The 18088-nt window shown below is 32.5% G+C and overlaps 1 long non-coding RNA gene across 1 annotated transcript; it reads right to left on the bottom strand.

Moving 5' to 3' along the window:
• Window positions 1-3341: 3341 nt before the first annotated feature.
• LOC143058658 (uncharacterized) lies at window positions 3342-16597 on the bottom strand. Its single transcript, XR_012973176.1, has 2 exons — window positions 16390-16597; window positions 3342-5072 (listed from the first exon to the last, which is right to left on the bottom strand). It is a non-coding gene; the product is annotated as an uncharacterized LOC143058658 (long non-coding RNA).
• Window positions 16598-18088: the final 1491 nt, after the last annotated feature.

Here is an 18088-nt window from a genome sequence, read left to right as displayed (position 1 = left end):
CAAGCAACAAGGTTTACACACATTACCATTTTTTTAAAATAAGTTATAACATTGTTATTGCAAAGGATACGTTGGAGAATATGATTAATTGTTATAAGCTAAAACAAATCAAATCAATGGATAACAAATATTCCTGATTTGGTACAGGCACTTTCGTAAGTAGAAAATGGTGGATTTAACCTGGTTGAATAGACAGAGAAACAACTCACTTGTATGACAGTTGCATAATAAAGTATACCGCTGTTCGAAACTCATAAATCGATAGATAGATAGATAAAAAAAACAAATCCGGCTTACAAACTAAATTTGAGGGAAACTCATCAAATATAAGAGGAGAACAACGACACAACAGAAACACAACATTTATAAATGTAACACATACAGAAACGAACTATAATATAACAATGGCCGTTTTCTTGACTTGGTACAGGACATTTTAAGATAAAATGGTGGGTTGCCAAACCTCCCGCTTTTATGTCAATGTTAAATATAGCATTTAAATGACAACATTACATGACAGGACTACAATACAAATAATTGGGAGAACATATAGGACAGAGAAACAGACGAATAATAGCTAATAAAATAAGAGAGATTTAGGATTGATTCAAGATTAAATTTGTAATACTGATATTACATTTATTAATAACAATTAAAGTTACAATACTTATTAATATCAAATTGTGGTAGTAATTAGATAATTGCATAATCTTTTGTATATACGCCAGACGCGCGTTTCGTGTACAAAAGACTCATCAATGACGCTCGAATCATAAAAAGTTAAAAAGGCCAAATAAAGTACGAAGTTGAAGAGCATTGAGGACCAAAATTCTTAAGAGTTTTGCCAAATCCAGCTAAGTTAAAATGTAATCTATGCCTGAGGTAGAAATGCCTTAGTATTTCAAAAATTCTAAATTTTGTCAAAAGTTAATTTATAAATATAACCATGTCAATGATAATTCATGTCAGTGTATGTTGTATTTAATTTTTTGCTGAAATTTAAAGCAATGTGTGTTATCATAACGGTCCAATGAAAGAAACTTTAAAAAGTACAAAAGCAACTACGAATTCTGTTTCAGAATGTACTTGTCAACTTGATTACAAATGATAAAAACAGATGAATGCAAATATAACAAATATATTGGTCAACGCGTTAATTAGATTCAACTGTTGTAAGTTAACAAAAGTAAAATTCAAAGTGAATTTGATCCCATTTGAAGGGTACAAAAGTGACATTTGTACACATAATTAGAATGAAAATAAAAACCTGACACACTCTGGTTAAACAAGAAGGCAGACAAACAGAAAAAAATGAAAATAAAACAATAAACAACAGCACACAAAACACAACATAGAAATCCAAAAACTGACCAATACGAACGAAAACTTGGGATGAACTCAGGTGTTCTGGTACGTGATTAAACATTTATGATTTAATCCAATTTCAACATTGACAATATAAATTGATATTTGATTATCAAAAGCTCATCTATTCTTTTAAATATCTAAAATCCTAACAATTCGTACGTTAATAAAAAAGATAAAAACACAAAGTTCTTATTGTATTAAAACCAATAACGGAATAGGAACATATAATAACAGCACAAGTAAAAGAAAAATGGCAAACAATAGACTACAAAGAATATTCATGTAATTTTCCAAGTAACAAAACACATACCTATGTCACTTGAATTGTATGCGACTATCATACAAGTGAGAGGTTTGGAAAGCTATCAAACCTGGTTTAATCCACCAATTTCTACATAAGAAATAAACGTACAAGGTCAGTATTATTACCGTTGTTTCCCATTCGTTTCATGTGTTTGAGCTTTTAGTTTTGTCATTTGATAACGGGCTTTCCGATTTAATTTTTTTTTTATTTTGGCATGCTTGATATTTTACCATTTTTACCTATAAATTGATATTGGTATTTGAGTTATACGGCAACCATGCATACACATTTGAGGAAAATAAAAACACGAGAACGCTAACCAGAATAACGCATTTGATCATTGTTATAGTAATATTAATATTAGTTGTAACTAACACAACAGTACTACAATAGAATATCGGACTCTTCAAACGAAATAATGCTAACATATTTAATCTTCTATCAATGATAGAACTTTATGATCAAGTGGTTAAGAAGTTCCGGTCGCCATTTATATACATCATGACTTTTAAACGAACATTTCAGAAAGTTTTTGCAAAAGTTATTTTTAGAAAAGAAGATGTGGTATGATTGCCAATGAGACAAATGTTCACAAGAGACCATATGACAAAAAATAAACAATTTAAGGTTACTGTACAGCCTTCAACAATGACCAAAGTCCGTACCGCATAGTCAGCAACAACAGGCTTCGAAATAACAATGTAAAACAACTCAAACAAGAAAACTAATGGCCTAATTTATGTAAAAGAAGGAACAACAAACAAATATGTATCACATAAACAAACGGCAACCCTGACTTGGGACAGGTACTTACATACAGAATGCGGCGGGGTTAGGCATGTTTAGCTTACTGTTGTCTGGTTCGATATCATACCACATCTTCTAATTTTATGTATGAAATTTCACATCTATAAGATTAGTATTCACAAAATCGAATTATCAAGGAACTCAAACCACAATTTGCCCTATAGGTCGCAATGATTTGTCTATCATTGTTATAAATCCGCGTGTCATGAGAATTTATTTTCGAATAGTAGGAAATCTATCGGTTGTTCCTGATGCTTTGGTATAAACGCCACTCAGAAATAATTGAAACTACATAATTCTTCTTATTTTATGCATTTTCATAATTGTATGAATTACGAAATCTACTAGTATAACCATAAAATAGTAAGAACTTTGTTTGACTAATTAATGTTAGATTTTATAATAATTAGATACATTAGGATGTTTCGCAATATTATGCTATTTCCTATTTGCCTCGATGTTGTAATAAAATGAGCAACACGACGGATGTCACATGTGGAGCCGAATATCCTTACCGTTCCGGAGCACCAGTTTCGGTGGGGGTTAGCTTTGCTTAGTCTTTAGTTTTATTTGATAATTGTGTTTGGTGTACTGTGCGTTATCGGTTTATTTTAGACTTGTTAGGTTGAATGCCCTTTGGCATCCTTCACCTCTATTTTAAATTGCCCTATTTTTTTATTTTCCTCTAATTTGTAATAAGCACTCAATTTCATATCAGTCGGATTTGAAATCACATACAGTAAAGGCTCCAACAGTAAAAAAGTAAGTTTAAAGAAATACAGTTATTTCCTTAAAAAAAAAAGGTGCAACAAACTGTGAATATATTATGTAAACATGGTTTTTCGTATGGATTATTCATGAACACAGAAATCTCATTTAATGATTTAAAAGTTTTAAACAACTTTGTATAAAAATATTGTTCCATCTTGATTGCATATGAGTAGTGTTCTTTTCTCTTTGTCATAGTACACATCACGTGGATTAAACAGTCCATCTGATTCTGTCAGTAGAGTCCTACTATTTTTCCCATCATGTTGTATAATTGACAGATTATTTGAACCAAAACCCACAACGTAAACGTTATTGTGATTGTCTACTGCTAAACCTCGAGGTCTACGAATATTTTTACTTCCAAACTGCCAAAACTCTTCTCCATTGTTAAGACTACAGTGCACATTGCCTGTGGCGTAGTCTGTGTAGAATATTCTGTCTCTGCTAGTGGTGATATTGAGTACATTATCAGATGCTAGTTTCAATGTTTCCCATTGACCTCTTAATATATCAAATACTTGAACTGTAGCGTTTCCAGTTACTACATAAAGTCTATCATTATTTTGAGATACGCCCCAGGCGTCATCATGATAACGGATGTTCATTTCGGCTTTGAAAGTATTGCTATTCATTATTTCTACGCAGTTTGCGGTAGCATAAGTCACAACAATACGAGTCAAATCTATCACTTCAACACCAAACGGCAAACCAGAAACTGGAATGTCACAGATATGTTTACCTGCATCGCTATACTTGATTAAATATTTTTCTGCGCAATTTGCGATCAATATATCCCCCTTAGGCAACATGATGCATCCTGTAATATCCATGTCGACATTTTCTTCTTTCATTGATATTCTGAATGTTTTGATTAACTGAAGCTGTGTGTTTGATATGTTTCTAGAATTTGAAGAAATGATCCCAATCTGAGCTTGATCTATTTTGGGATCTCTGAAATATAACTTGGCGGTATTTTCTGTGACCGTAATTTGTCCAAAATCTTGAACTTCTTTTTTCAGTTTTCCTATTAGACTATTGAGATTAACGTTTAATTCATAATCTTTTGAATTTGCGATGGCATCCTTAATGTATTTTATTTCACTAATGACCCCCTTATTACCCTGATACGTTCCAAGAAACACATTTTTATCAGACGAAAACTGTTTAATGTGCAATATTTCTTCTCTAAGTTTGGTTAGCTTTCCCTCTGCTAATTTAAGCTTCCGAAGAATTTTAGTACTTTCTGATTTACAAGAACCAGAAATTGATCCTAGCTCCTGCAGCAATTTTTCTTCTAACTTGTCTAGGTGAGCGTTTATTTCTGTCCGTGTTTGAAGTAGTTTCTTTTTCATTTCTATTTCTTGATTTTCAATCTTCTTCGTAGCGGAATAACGGTTTGTAATGCACTCGTGAAGGTTGTTAAGTGTTCCATTAATTGACTCTACAAGGTCAGACAGAGATGCTGATTGACTGGCATTTTTTGAGGCAATATTCATTGGTATAACATCCGAACATGACTTGTGATTTGATGTGACACAAACCATGCAGAGGACCTTGTCGTGAGTTTTACAGAACCATTCAAGATTTTTGCCATGATGCTCACAAACCTCAGAGATAGAAAGGTATTCAATCTTGTGGTAATCTTCAATCGAAATTACCTTATGGTTTCTCATTTTTTTATTTTTTGTGTGAACCATTTCACAGTCTTCACATAATGCCTCCTCACAATGAGTACACCACCTTCCCGCTTTCTTAGTTACATCATAGCATCCGCATTGACCACAGCAGGGTAACTGATGAACTGTCAATGCCATTTGATTTCCTGAAAGGTTCAATAGTAATTTTTTAAAACATTATCCAAATCGTTGCTTTAGTCATTTTCCTGAAATTTAATTCGCAAATGTTAAAATAAATCTTAAAATAATCAGGAATTGAAAGAATCAGTTTCTGGTGATTATATATATCAGGATTCATTTGACTTGAAACAATAACGTATTTGTTAATACTTGTTTACAATAAGAAACGTTATAAATGAAATTACAAGTTCTTCTATTATCGACTATAATCAAACAGATTAGGCAAACATTCGTTTGTCTTATCTATTGTAACATGAACAAAATAAAAAATTCTTTAGTAGTTTTCAACCACTTGTAAAATGCATTGAATTGTATAATTGTATGTTCCTTTTGCATTCAATCTTGCATGCATAGAACAAATGTACTATCATACTTGCATGTACCTATATTACTCTGCACTGTCACACCACTAATCTCCTATCATTGTGTGTACGCACGACCAAATAATTTATCAGAGACGTCACATTGTGTAACGAAAAGTTATGATATGAGGGCAAGGCTCATTACGCTTTCGTTTACTAAGCCTACCACACTATCGGGGTGTCGGCGTATAGATGTAGTAAAATATCAATTAAATCGCTTTATATCATAACAAAAAACTATGTTATATATTCGCCTTCGTTTTTTTTTCTAACTTTACCTCTACAAATATATATTTTATTTCCTTTTAATAAAAATTGCTGAGGTCATTCTTTACTTTTGAGCAAGATCTCATTTTTAAAATTTAGCTACAATGGCATAACTCGGCTATCGATAACACACAGATATATTATAGAATAAATTTAGCAAGTATTTGTTCTTATCTTATTTATTTCATCTCTACTTGAACATACTGTCCAACTCAAAACTCCAAAATCGCACCCTTCCCTAATGACCCCATCGTTAATTAGCTTACATTTTAATTGAAGATAAAACTCCTTTTGCGATGTTTGTTTTGTTCAGTTTTTCCTGCCGTTTCAATAAGTAAATTTAAATTTTAATTTACATCGCTTGGCGTTATAAGCCCTTTTTCTGGATTTACCCTCAACACATCAAGGAACATATACCTTTAGTGTGAACCCAAGTGTTTTAAAGTAAATTGCCGGATTCTAAATTTCTAATAGTTTCATGTGATTAAACGCAAATTCTTGTTACTGTATGTAAGTAGGCAAAACTAAAGTCTAAAAAAAATTTTGTCCCTAGAAAGTTTGAAGCCCACCTTATGTTTTGTACATTTGATAAAAAGATTAACGATCAGCTGTACCTGAATATTGTTTTTTATTAAATGAACGTCACTTAGAAGTATGCATATGCGATTGATGATTCCTGTGTCTACACACTCAAAACATATAGACTGAACACAGTGCAATTTATCATTATTTGATTACATAAATGAGCATATGTTCTTTTAAACGCAATATAAAATCGTTGCAGTTTCGACTATGTCCATCAGTCCTACAGCTCGTTGAAATTTTACTCCGTTTGAAAGGTATGAACATTATTGAAATTGATGTAAATTGGATTCGAAAATTAGTAAGGTATGTGAACGTATGACGACTGATCGCATGAAACGTATTTCAAAGTGTGGAAAGTTGACTTGACAGCAATGACGAGGATGAACAAAAAAAAAACAAAAAAAAACATGGCGCCTTTTTCTAAGGCGGTTATTGGTAAAAATCAACATGAACAGCGAGGATAGATTGTGTTTTTTTTTGTGACAGGGCTACACCTGAGTGGAAAGTGGGTACCACCTGTACTCGCAAAATCATGTTAAGCTGCAATACATATTATTCGAATTAAGGTGAACACAAATTACACAATGTACCTATTTTCTCTGATAATATACAATCCACAGAGTTTTAATCATACAAGGGTGTGACATTCAAGGACTTTTCCGATAATGTTTTTAGAGTCAATGGAAAATTAACTATGATTGGTTGTGACATAGCATGGTAATTAGTAAAAAGGTGTAAGATAGATGAATGTATGGCTAGGGTTTTCGATGCTGGACAATCAGAGTTAAAAAGAAGCATCAATTATAAAATCTTGTCAACTAGGTCACTTAATAGCTTAATGCCCAAATGACTGTGTTTGTTAAAAGTGCAACAAAAGTGTTCATAAAATAATGGGCTACCGTACTGACTTTGAAAGGGAAAATGTAAATGCGGAAAACATTAATCTTTATATCCTTGAAAATGAAAGTGAAGATGTAAATCTAGTCAAATGTAACTCAGACTGAGGAATGTTATAAGGAACACATATTTTTGAAAACATCTTATGCATTCAGTACTGAAACCATAACAACTACAAACATATCCAACATAAATAATAAAACAAACAGGTTCAGCTTAAAGAATGCAACTACCAAATGTGAGTATCACAGGCCATGTCAAATTACTACAAGCAATTGAAAATTGTCTAAAAGAAATAATCCACAATACTTTTCAATATAAAAATGACAGCGTGTGCTATAAATTTATGGCTTTGGATACTATACGGCATATTTTTTTAAGGTCAACAAAAGAGTTAAACATCTTCCACAGAGGCGAAACTAAACTGACAAAGCCATATCTAAAAAAGACAAACAGACAAACAACAGTGCACAAAGACACATCATAGAAAATTAAAGACTCGTGACACAAACCTATAAAAATAGCACCTGGAGGTGAACTCAGGTGCTGCGGAAGTGTAAGCAGATCATGCTCTAAATGTGACACCCGTCTTGTTGCTGATGTTTGTACAAACCCTTTCGTAAGTATAATTTGGTAGGTCACATTTGGGAAAATAGGACTTGATTGTTGATAAGGAACAAGTGACCAGTATGCTGGAGTTTCTCATTGACAACATATTTGTTGAATTTGGAGGTAGATTTGTTCAGCTAGTTTTTGGTATTCCTATTAAACAAAATGTGCATTTCTCCTTAACGATCTTTTTGTATTTTCACATAAGTCGGGTTTCTTTCAGACTATTTTCAAAAACAAAACAAAAAATCAAAAAAGCATAGTCATCGTTAGATGAGTTTGAACTTTGGATTTCGCTTTTTTATGATTATAAAGATAAGATATAAGAAAAGTTAATATTGTGTTAAAAATAATATTGACATGCATGTATACATTCATTAAACCACAATGATTTGTCGTTATAAAATGTCAGTAGACGTTATTTGAAACAGATAAAAGTTGATATATATATATTTAAAGTCATGTATAATCTGAGCTTACATAAACAGTTGCTTAACAATGATTATTGTATACCAAAAAAAGTAAATCAGCCGTTTAAAAAAATATGGTTCCCCTATGCTATTTCAGAAACATCATATTGCATTGAAAACTTATCGAAAAATTATGGTCATTCATTGACTGTGAACCATAGTAGTTTATAAGACAGCTCCTTCTTTGCTTTGGAAATATATACAGATGCTAATACTACTTCGATAACATTATGAACACGGGCATGGAGTACTATCTTTCTGTTATTAGCCAAATGTAACTTAATTAAAGAGGTAGGGCCAATATGCCGAGGATTTTTTTCACAGAAGGGCCAATTTCAAAAAGTGCCAACAGAGTAAAATTTCCTTTAAAAATCAAAAATAAAAATGCTTTTTGATCAATATCTCGATTTACATATAGTATGATATGTGTGATCAATAGTTAATTTAACCCGAAAAAAGGATGAAAGTCCAATATCCGGATTTTCGGGTGTTTTTATGTGGAAAAAACAGGGAATTCCCCAAGAAGGACATTTCAAACCAAAGAAAAGTTATGCTTTTTATGACTGTTGTTATTCATACTACTTTTTACTTCAAAAATAAAATTGGTTTAGTGTGTCCTTATTACATAAAAAACAACTTTTTAAAGAAAAAATTGTAACATCGATAAATTGTACCAATATAGTTTCTAAATAAGAGTCATAATGATAAGAATCGCCGTAGCTCCACCAGTAGAGCACAGAACTACTAATAAATGACGGTTTTGAAGAAAGGGTTCGAACCTCGCTCAGAACTTTTGCATTTTTTTGTGTTGTTATATTAAATTTTAAAGTTTCTATCATATTTTTTCGGTTGTTTGCTTGATTCATAGAGTCATTTTGGTTCATTTTGACTATTCAGTTAGTGTACTTGTAAATAATTTTACGTGTATCAAAGAAAAAACAATGTATCGCTTATTGTGTGCAATCCTATGACTGTCCATACTCTTGAATTACTTTCTATTCATGTGTTTACGTTATTACATATATCCAAGGGACAACTGCCGTCAAACTGATGTAGGTGCCTGTACATAACCAATAACACGAGAATTAATTCTATAGAAATTAAGCCGTCATGTTGCGGGTGTAATATACACATAACTTAAAATAAGGCCATTGTATACAATTTTCATAACAACAAAACACATTTCGTCGAAACCTTTTTTGAACATGGTATTATATGTAACAAATGCAGTCAACAACAATTTTGTCGCCAAATCACAAACTGTAAAGATACTAGTACTGAAATTTTTACCACCGTCTAAACACGGGTACATAACTCATCAGAAAAATAAAACAACATAACAGAACAAATCAATTACACTACAAATCGTGATTGTAGGTAAAACATCAAGAAGCTGTTGCATCTGTATCACAACGAAGGGCCGATTTGTTAAAATTACAGAAAAGGCAATACAACATGAAGTAGTAACACAGGGCGATCTATGACCAACTGATGTAAGATGTTCTGCGGTTAAAATATATACATGCACATGTATTTTCTTGTCTAATCTTATAGACGATAAAACCTTAAAAGACCAGGACAAATACTGTGTAACAGGTATACATATTCAGAATGAGAAAATCACGATTTGAATTAGTTCGATATCATTTGGCTCCTTGAGAAGTTACATGGTATGGCACCTTGCATAAAGGATGTTAATAATAAAATAAAATCAATATTAAAAAATCAATAGTCATGGCCTTGTTTTTGTAGGAATACCTGTTCAAGGTATGAAAATAAATGATGTGACGTATTTTTATGTACTATAAATAGCATCTATCGGGCTATTTAAAACATTATTTACCTATCTTATCGAATGAAACAAATTGCCGACAAATTGTCCCTACCTCTTTGCCTCAAATTGCATGTAGGGGGTGAAATTACACTGTAAAAAATTTTGGTCCAGAATTTTAAAGGAAAGTAGTGATTTGGTCCAGCTGAAAAAGGTTAACAATTAGCACTTCGGAAGCTGTCAAAAGATTTCAAGACGCTCTAAACATAGAATTGTCCATATTGTGAAAGAGGGACGAAAGATACCAAAGGGAGAGTCAAACTCATAAATCTAAAACAAACTGACAACGTCATGGCTAAAAATGAAAAAGACAAACAGAAAAACAATAGTACACATGACACAACATAGAAAACAAAAGAATAAACAACACGAACCCCACCAAAAACTAGGAGTGATCTCAGGTTCTCCGGAAGGGTAAGCAGATCCTGCTCCACATGTGGCACCCGTCGTGTTGCTTATGTGATTACAAATCCGGTAAATAGTATAATTCGGTAGGTCACATTCATGAAAGGGAAGGGGATTGTAGTTACGACGTAAGGAACATATCCGATATCATTTGTGAAACGGTTATTCCATAACGGTCAACCAACTCGTGATGGCGTCCGTAAAATTTACGAAGGGATGATTTCAACTTCACCATTTGGAACTCTTGGTTTAATAGCTTCCTTGTGAGCAGTAACCCTCTGTCAAGAAAAGCATGATAGGAAATGCAAGCACGGGAATATCGTATCAATTGGGAGATAAATACCCCGTACGCAGGTGCTGCTGGAATGTTGCTACTTAGAAATGGAAAGTTCACAATTGGAAAGCTGAAATCATCTCTTTTGTCGTAAAGTTTTGTTTTCAACCAACCCTCATTGTCAATTTCTAGACGTAAGTCAAGATATGAAGCCGACTTAACTGTATCTGTAGTATCCTTTATCTCCAACTCTATGGGATAGATGCGTTCCACATAGTCACCAAATTTTGAATTGTTTAGTGAAAGAACGTCATCTATATAACGGAAAGTAGAGTTAAAGGATATTGCTTACCTCTTATCTTTCTTCCTAAGAAGTTCCTGTGAGTTAGAGCCAATGAAGTTTTTTATAATTTTGATATAATTTGTCCCAAAAGTAGAACAACGCACTGTAAAAATTTCATTGAGAAAGCGCAGGAGGGATTTTTTTAATTTTCATTTATGTTCTAAAAGCAATGCACTACATAATAATTGTGGTCTCGGACCTAAATTACACCGATTATATGTTGGTTACTCTAACTTGACCGAGTACCAGGATGTCCTATCACACAAAAGGTAATTTGTCGAAAGATTATATAATACGGAGTCAAAGATCGGTAATATTACAATAGTCTATTACATGTACACATGTACAATGTCGAAGACGTTGTATAATCATTTTTGTGCGACATTGGTTTTTCCCATGACATTTTTAGAGTATTAAAATGTTTAAACTACCTTTAAACAAAAAAAAATAATGTAGGATGAGTCATGTAATATTCATTTTGTTCAAAACCGGTAAACGCATGTTTGTGAGGCAGTTATTTCTTACATTGATATAGGAAGATGTGGTGTAAGTGCGAATGAGACAACAACTCTCCATCCAAATAAAAATTATAAAAGTAAACCACTATAGGTCAATGTACGGTCTTCAACAAGGAGCCTTTCCTCACACCGAACAAAAAGCTATAAAGGGCCCCAAAAGAACTAGTGTAAAACCATTCAAACGGGAAAACCAACGGTCTAATTTATACAAAAAACGAGAAACGAGAAACATATATATATGTAAACGAGTTTTAATTGAAAACTACGTTCAAACCTATGATTGCGTTGGATAAAAACCACAATTTTTATACGTGTGCATGTAAAACAAATTTCGTTGTAGAAGGGTCTAAAAACAGCACAAACAACATTTTCCAAAAGACCAAAAAAGTGAAAAAAGTATATTTAAACAAAATGCATTTGACTAAAAGGTCGAACAACTGATATTCTTTAACCCTGCTGACTGCCATTGGCGATTGCCAAATAAAATTGATTACAAGATGTAACAAAATGGATCTAAATATAAATTTAATACTAAACAGAATTTTTTTTTAACTTGTGGCCATGATGTTATGCCACAAACATACGGTGTCAATATTTGTTAAGTACACCAGATCCGGATTTCGACAATAAATGTTTCTTCAGTGATGTTAGGGATCGAAACGGTATATGGAAGGCCATATAAAAAGTACTCCATTTTTAGATAGACTCTTGAATTTTAAGAGTCAATATAGGATGAACGGATCATATAAACCGGAGGGAAAATATAATACAAGCCCAAACGAAAAAAATATAAACGAGTCTTAATTGAGAACTACGTTCAAACCTATGATTGCGTTGGATAGAAACCGCAATTTTTATACGTGTGCATGTAAAGCAAATTTCCTTGTAGAAGGGTCTAAAAACAGCACAAACAACATTTTCCAAAAGACCAAAAAAGTGAAAAAGTATATTTAAACAAAACGCATTTGACTAACAGGTCGAACAACTGATGTTCTTTAACCCTGCTGACTGCCATTGGCGATTGCCAAATAAAATTGATCACAAGATGCAACAAAACGGATCTTAATATAAATTTAATACTAAACAGAAATTGTTTTTAACTTGTGGCCATGATGTTATGCCACAAACATACGGTGTCAATATTTTTTTAGTACACCAGATCCGGATTTCGACAATAAATGTCTCTTCAGTGATGTTAGGGATCGAAACGGTATTTGGAAGGCCATATAAAAAGTATCCTCATTTTTAGAAAAAGTACCCTCATTTTTAGATGGACTTGAATTTTAAGAGTCAATATAGGATGAGCCGATCATATCAACCGGAGGGAAAATATGATATACAAGCCCAAACGAAAAAATATAAACGAGTCTTAATTGAAAACTACGTTCAAACCTATGATTGCGTTGGATAAAAACCGCGATTTTTATACGTGTGCATGTAAAACAAATTTCGTTGTAGAAGGGTCTAAAAACAGCACAAACAACATTTTCCAAAAGACCAAAAAAGTGAAAAACTATATTTAAATAAAACGCATTTGACCAACAGGTCGAACAACTGATGTTCTTTAACCCTGCTGACTGCCATTGGCGATTGCCAAATAAAATTGATCACAAGATGTAACAAAATGGATCTTAATATGAATTTAATACTAAACAGATTTGTTTTTAACTTGTGGCCATGATGTTATGCCACAAACATACGGTGTCAATATTTTTTTAGTACACCAGATCCGGATTTCGACAATAAATGTCTCTTCAGTGATGGTAGGGATCGAAACGGTATATGGAAGGCCATATAAAAAGTACTCCATTTTTAGATAGACTCTTGAATTTTAAGAGTCAATATAGGATGAACGGATCATATAAACCGGAGGGAAAATATAATACAAGCCCAAACGAAAAAATATTAACGAGTCTTAATTGAGAACTACGTTCAAACCTATGATTGCGTTGGATAAAAACTGCAATTTTTATACGTCTGCATGTAAAGCAAATTTCGTTGTAGAAGGGTCTAAAAACAGCACAAACAACATTTTCCAAAAGACCAAAAAAGTGAAAAACTATATTTAAACAAAACGCATTTGACCAACAGGTCGAACAACTGATGTTCTTTAACCCTGCTGACTGCCATTGGCGATTGCCAAATAAAATTGATCACAAGATGTAACAAAATGGATCTTAATATGAATTTAATACTAAACAGAATTTTTTTTTAACTTGAGGCCATGATGTTATGCCACAAACATACGGTGTCAATATTTTTTTGGTACACCAGATCCGGATTTCGACAATAAATGTCTCTTCAGTGATGTTAGGGATCGAAACGGTATTTGGAAGGCCATATAAAAAGTATCCTCATTTTTAGAAAAAAGTACCCTCATTTTTAGATAGACTTGAATTTTAAGAGTCAATATAGGATGAACCGATCATATCAACCGGAGGGAAAATATGATATACAAGCCCAAACGAAAAAATATAAACGAGTCTTAATTGAAAACTACGTTCAAACCTATGATTGCGTTGGATAAAAACCGCAATTTTTATACGTGTGCATGTAAAACAAATTTCGTTGTAGAAGGGTCTAAAAACAGCACAAACAACATTTTCCAAAAGACCAAAAAAGTGAAAAAGTATATTTAAACAAAACGCATTTGACCAACAGGTCGAACAACTGATGTTCTTTAACCCTGCTGACTGCCATTGGCGATTGCCAAATAAAATTGATCACAAGATGTAACAAAATGGATCTTAATATGAATTTAATACTAAACAGATTTTTGTTTAACTTGTGGCCATGATGTTATGCCACAAACATACGGTGTCAATATTTTGTTAGTACACCAGATCCGGATTTCGACAATAAATGTCTCTTCAGTGATGTTAGGGATCGAAACGGTATTTGAAAGGCAATATAAAAAGTACCCTCTTTTTTAGAATAAAGTACCCTCATTTTTAGATAGACTCTTGAATTTTAAGAGTCAATATAGGATGAACGGATCATATAAACCGGAGGGAAAATATAATACAAGCCCAAACGAAAAAATATTAACGAGTCTTAATTGAGAACTACGTTCAAACCTATGATTGCGTTGGATAAAAACTGCAATTTTTATACGTCTGCATGTAAAGCAAATTTCGTTGTAGAAGGGTCTAAAAACAGCACAAACAACATTTTCCAAAAGACCAAAAAAGTGAAAAACTATATTTAAACAAAACGCATTTGACCAACAGGTCGAACAACTGATGTTCTTTAACCCTGCTGACTGCCATTGGCGATTGCCAAATAAAATTGATCACAAGATGTAACAAAATGGATCTTAATATGAATTTAATACTAAACAGAATTTTTTTTTAACTTGAGGCCATGATGTTATGCCACAAACATACGGTGTCAATATTTTTTTGGTACACCAGATCCGGATTTCGACAATAAATGTCTCTTCAGTGATGTTAGGGATCGAAACGGTATTTGGAAGGCCATATAAAAAGTATCCTCATTTTTAGAAAAAAGTATCCTCATTTTTAGATAGACTTGAATTTTAAGAGTCAATATAGGATGAACCGATCATATCAACCGGAGGGAAAATATGATATACAAGCCCAAACGAAAAAATATAAACGAGTCTTAATTGAAAACTACGTTCAAACCTATGATTGCGTTGGATAAAAACCGCAATTTTTATACGTGTGCATGTAAAACAAATTTCGTTGTAGAAGGGTCTAAAAACAGCACAAACAACATTTTCCAAAAGACCAAAAAAGTGAAAAAGTATATTTAAACAAAACGCATTTGACCAACAGGTCGAACAACTGATGTTCTTTAACCCTGCTGACTGCCATTGGCGATTGCCAAATAAAATTGATCACAAGATGTAACAAAATGGATCTTAATATGAATTTAATACTAAACAGATTTTTGTTTAACTTGTGGCCATGATGTTATGCCACAAACATACGGTGTCAATATTTTGTTAGTACACCAGATCCGGATTTCGACAATAAATGTCTCTTCAGTGATGTTAGGGATCGAAACGGTATTTGAAAGGCAATATAAAAAGTACCCTCTTTTTTAGAATAAAGTACCCTCATTTTTAGATAGACTCTTGAATTTTAAGAGTCAATATAGGATGAACGGATCATATAAACCGGAGGGAAAATATGATACAAGCCCAAACGAAATAATATAAACGAGTCTTAATTGAAAACTACGTTCAAACCTATGATTGCGTTGGATAAAAACCGCGATTTTTATACGTGTGCATGTAAAACAAATTTCGTTGTAGAAGGGCCTAAAAACAGCACAAACAACATTTTCCAAAAGACCAAAAAAGTGAAAAAGTATATTTAAACAAAACGCATTTGACTTACAGGTCGAACAATTGATGTTCTTTAACCCTGCTGACTGCCATTGGCGATTGCCAAATAAAATTGATAACAAGATGTAACAAAATGGATCTTAATATAAATTTAATACTAAACAGAAATTTGTTTTAACTTTTGGCCATGATGTTATGCCACAAACATACGGTGTGAATATTTTTTTAGTATTTTTATATAGGGGTTGTGCGTGAATAAGATCCAAATATCATGTACAACATAAGGGCGATGCCCTTTGGAACTAACTGTTAGTTGAAATAAAAAACAAATCACTTTTAAAACTCACAAAGTAAAGTATAAACAAAAATGTAAAAACGATATTGTGGAGATATCCGAAACTACTTACCTTATTGGAAATGTAATCTTCTTCATAAAATAGTCGTTTCAAAGTTGTCAAACAATTACAAAAAGTAATTTAACATGTAAACGTATTAGTTCTATATTAGTAGTTCAATCATTTCTATATTCAAACTCGACTACAGTCTCTCACATAATTATACAAAACACTTTTAAATTTCTATTTAAATTTTCCAATTCAAACAGTATTTTGTTCAACCTTTTTTTTCAGTGAACGGTAAATCTCACTAAATCGATATCGGTAGATCTATTTATCCAAAATTAAATGGTTTATACACAATGTTACATGCAATGAATTAAATTATTTGTTACTGGGTACGCCGTACTACATAAAAATAGACATGGAGATAAATAACGTCACACTTGTTTAACCTATTATCGATTGAAAATTTGTATTTATTATAATATATTATATAGTTAAGTCAACGAAATCGAATTACCCTTTGAACGTTCTACCGTTATTATGACAAATATCAACTTATATACACCTTAGGTTAATAGTGCTACATACTATAGATATGTAGTTTTATGGAAATAAATATTTGTATTGAATTGCATTAATTGTTAATGGTATCCAAAGTGAAGAAAACAAAATTAAGAGTTGTAGAGTAGGTTAAACGTAATAAGTGTTCCATTACCCTTTTACAAGAAACACATCTAAATGAAGACGCCAAGGTAAGTTTTGTTAAGGACACTGGTTTCATTATCTACTCTAGTAATGGACAACAGATAGTAGGATGTATGCTTAGAAATCCACTTGCAATATATGATAAGAAGTATTAATATGAAAAGAAATTTGACAAGGGTTTAAAACTGACTGTAAACCAACTAGTCGTTTGAGTCATAAAATGCTATAATTCATAAAAGGTTTGCATACATAAAATGCCTTTAACTTTCATATGATATATTGATTATTTTTGGTGTTTAACCTCACTTTCATCATTCTAAGGTTTATCGTGGCGAGCAATTTTATTGACGAAAATCGCCGGATTCCATAGAAATAATTCATGCATGCCATATCCTATGCTCATTTTACCATGAGTAAGCATTACATTTATCTTTGTATCGATCGTTAGCGAGATCTAAAATGTAGACAAATATGATAGATATAGGAAGATGTGGTATGAGTGCCAACCAGACAACACTCCATCCAAATAATCATTTATAAAAGTAAACCATTAAAGGTCAATGTACGGCCTTCAACACGGAGCATTGACTCACACCGAACAACAAGCTATAAAGGTCCCCAAAATTAATAGTGTAAAACCATTCAAACGGGAAAACAAACTATCTAATCTATATAAAAAACGAGAAACGAGTAAAACACGTATAAATTACATAAACTACTGTACATCAGATTCCTGACCTAGGACAGGTGCAAACATTTGCAGCGGGATTTAATGTTTTAATGGTACCAAACCTTCTCCTTTTTCTGAAACAATAGTATAACATAACAACATAGATAAACACACCAAAAAATATCAATTGGAAGGCTTAACTCAATCTAAAAACGTAAATTAACACACTATGAACGAATAAATTTGATCTGCAATACCTGAATGCAAATACATAATAGTTAATAAAACTATTCGGGACAAACATTCACGGCCAAATGCAAACAAACAAGTCCAGACAAAGCCATGGCAAGACACCACCGCAAAATATTTAATAACCCTCAGAAAATCATC

This window comes from Mytilus galloprovincialis, chromosome 14 (genome assembly GCF_965363235.1).
Source record: "Mytilus galloprovincialis chromosome 14, xbMytGall1.hap1.1, whole genome shotgun sequence".
NCBI classification, from domain to species: Eukaryota; Metazoa; Mollusca; class Bivalvia; order Mytilida; family Mytilidae; genus Mytilus; species Mytilus galloprovincialis.
Note: the sequence above shows the minus strand (reverse complement) of the source record. Positions and strands in the feature narration are given on the sequence as shown.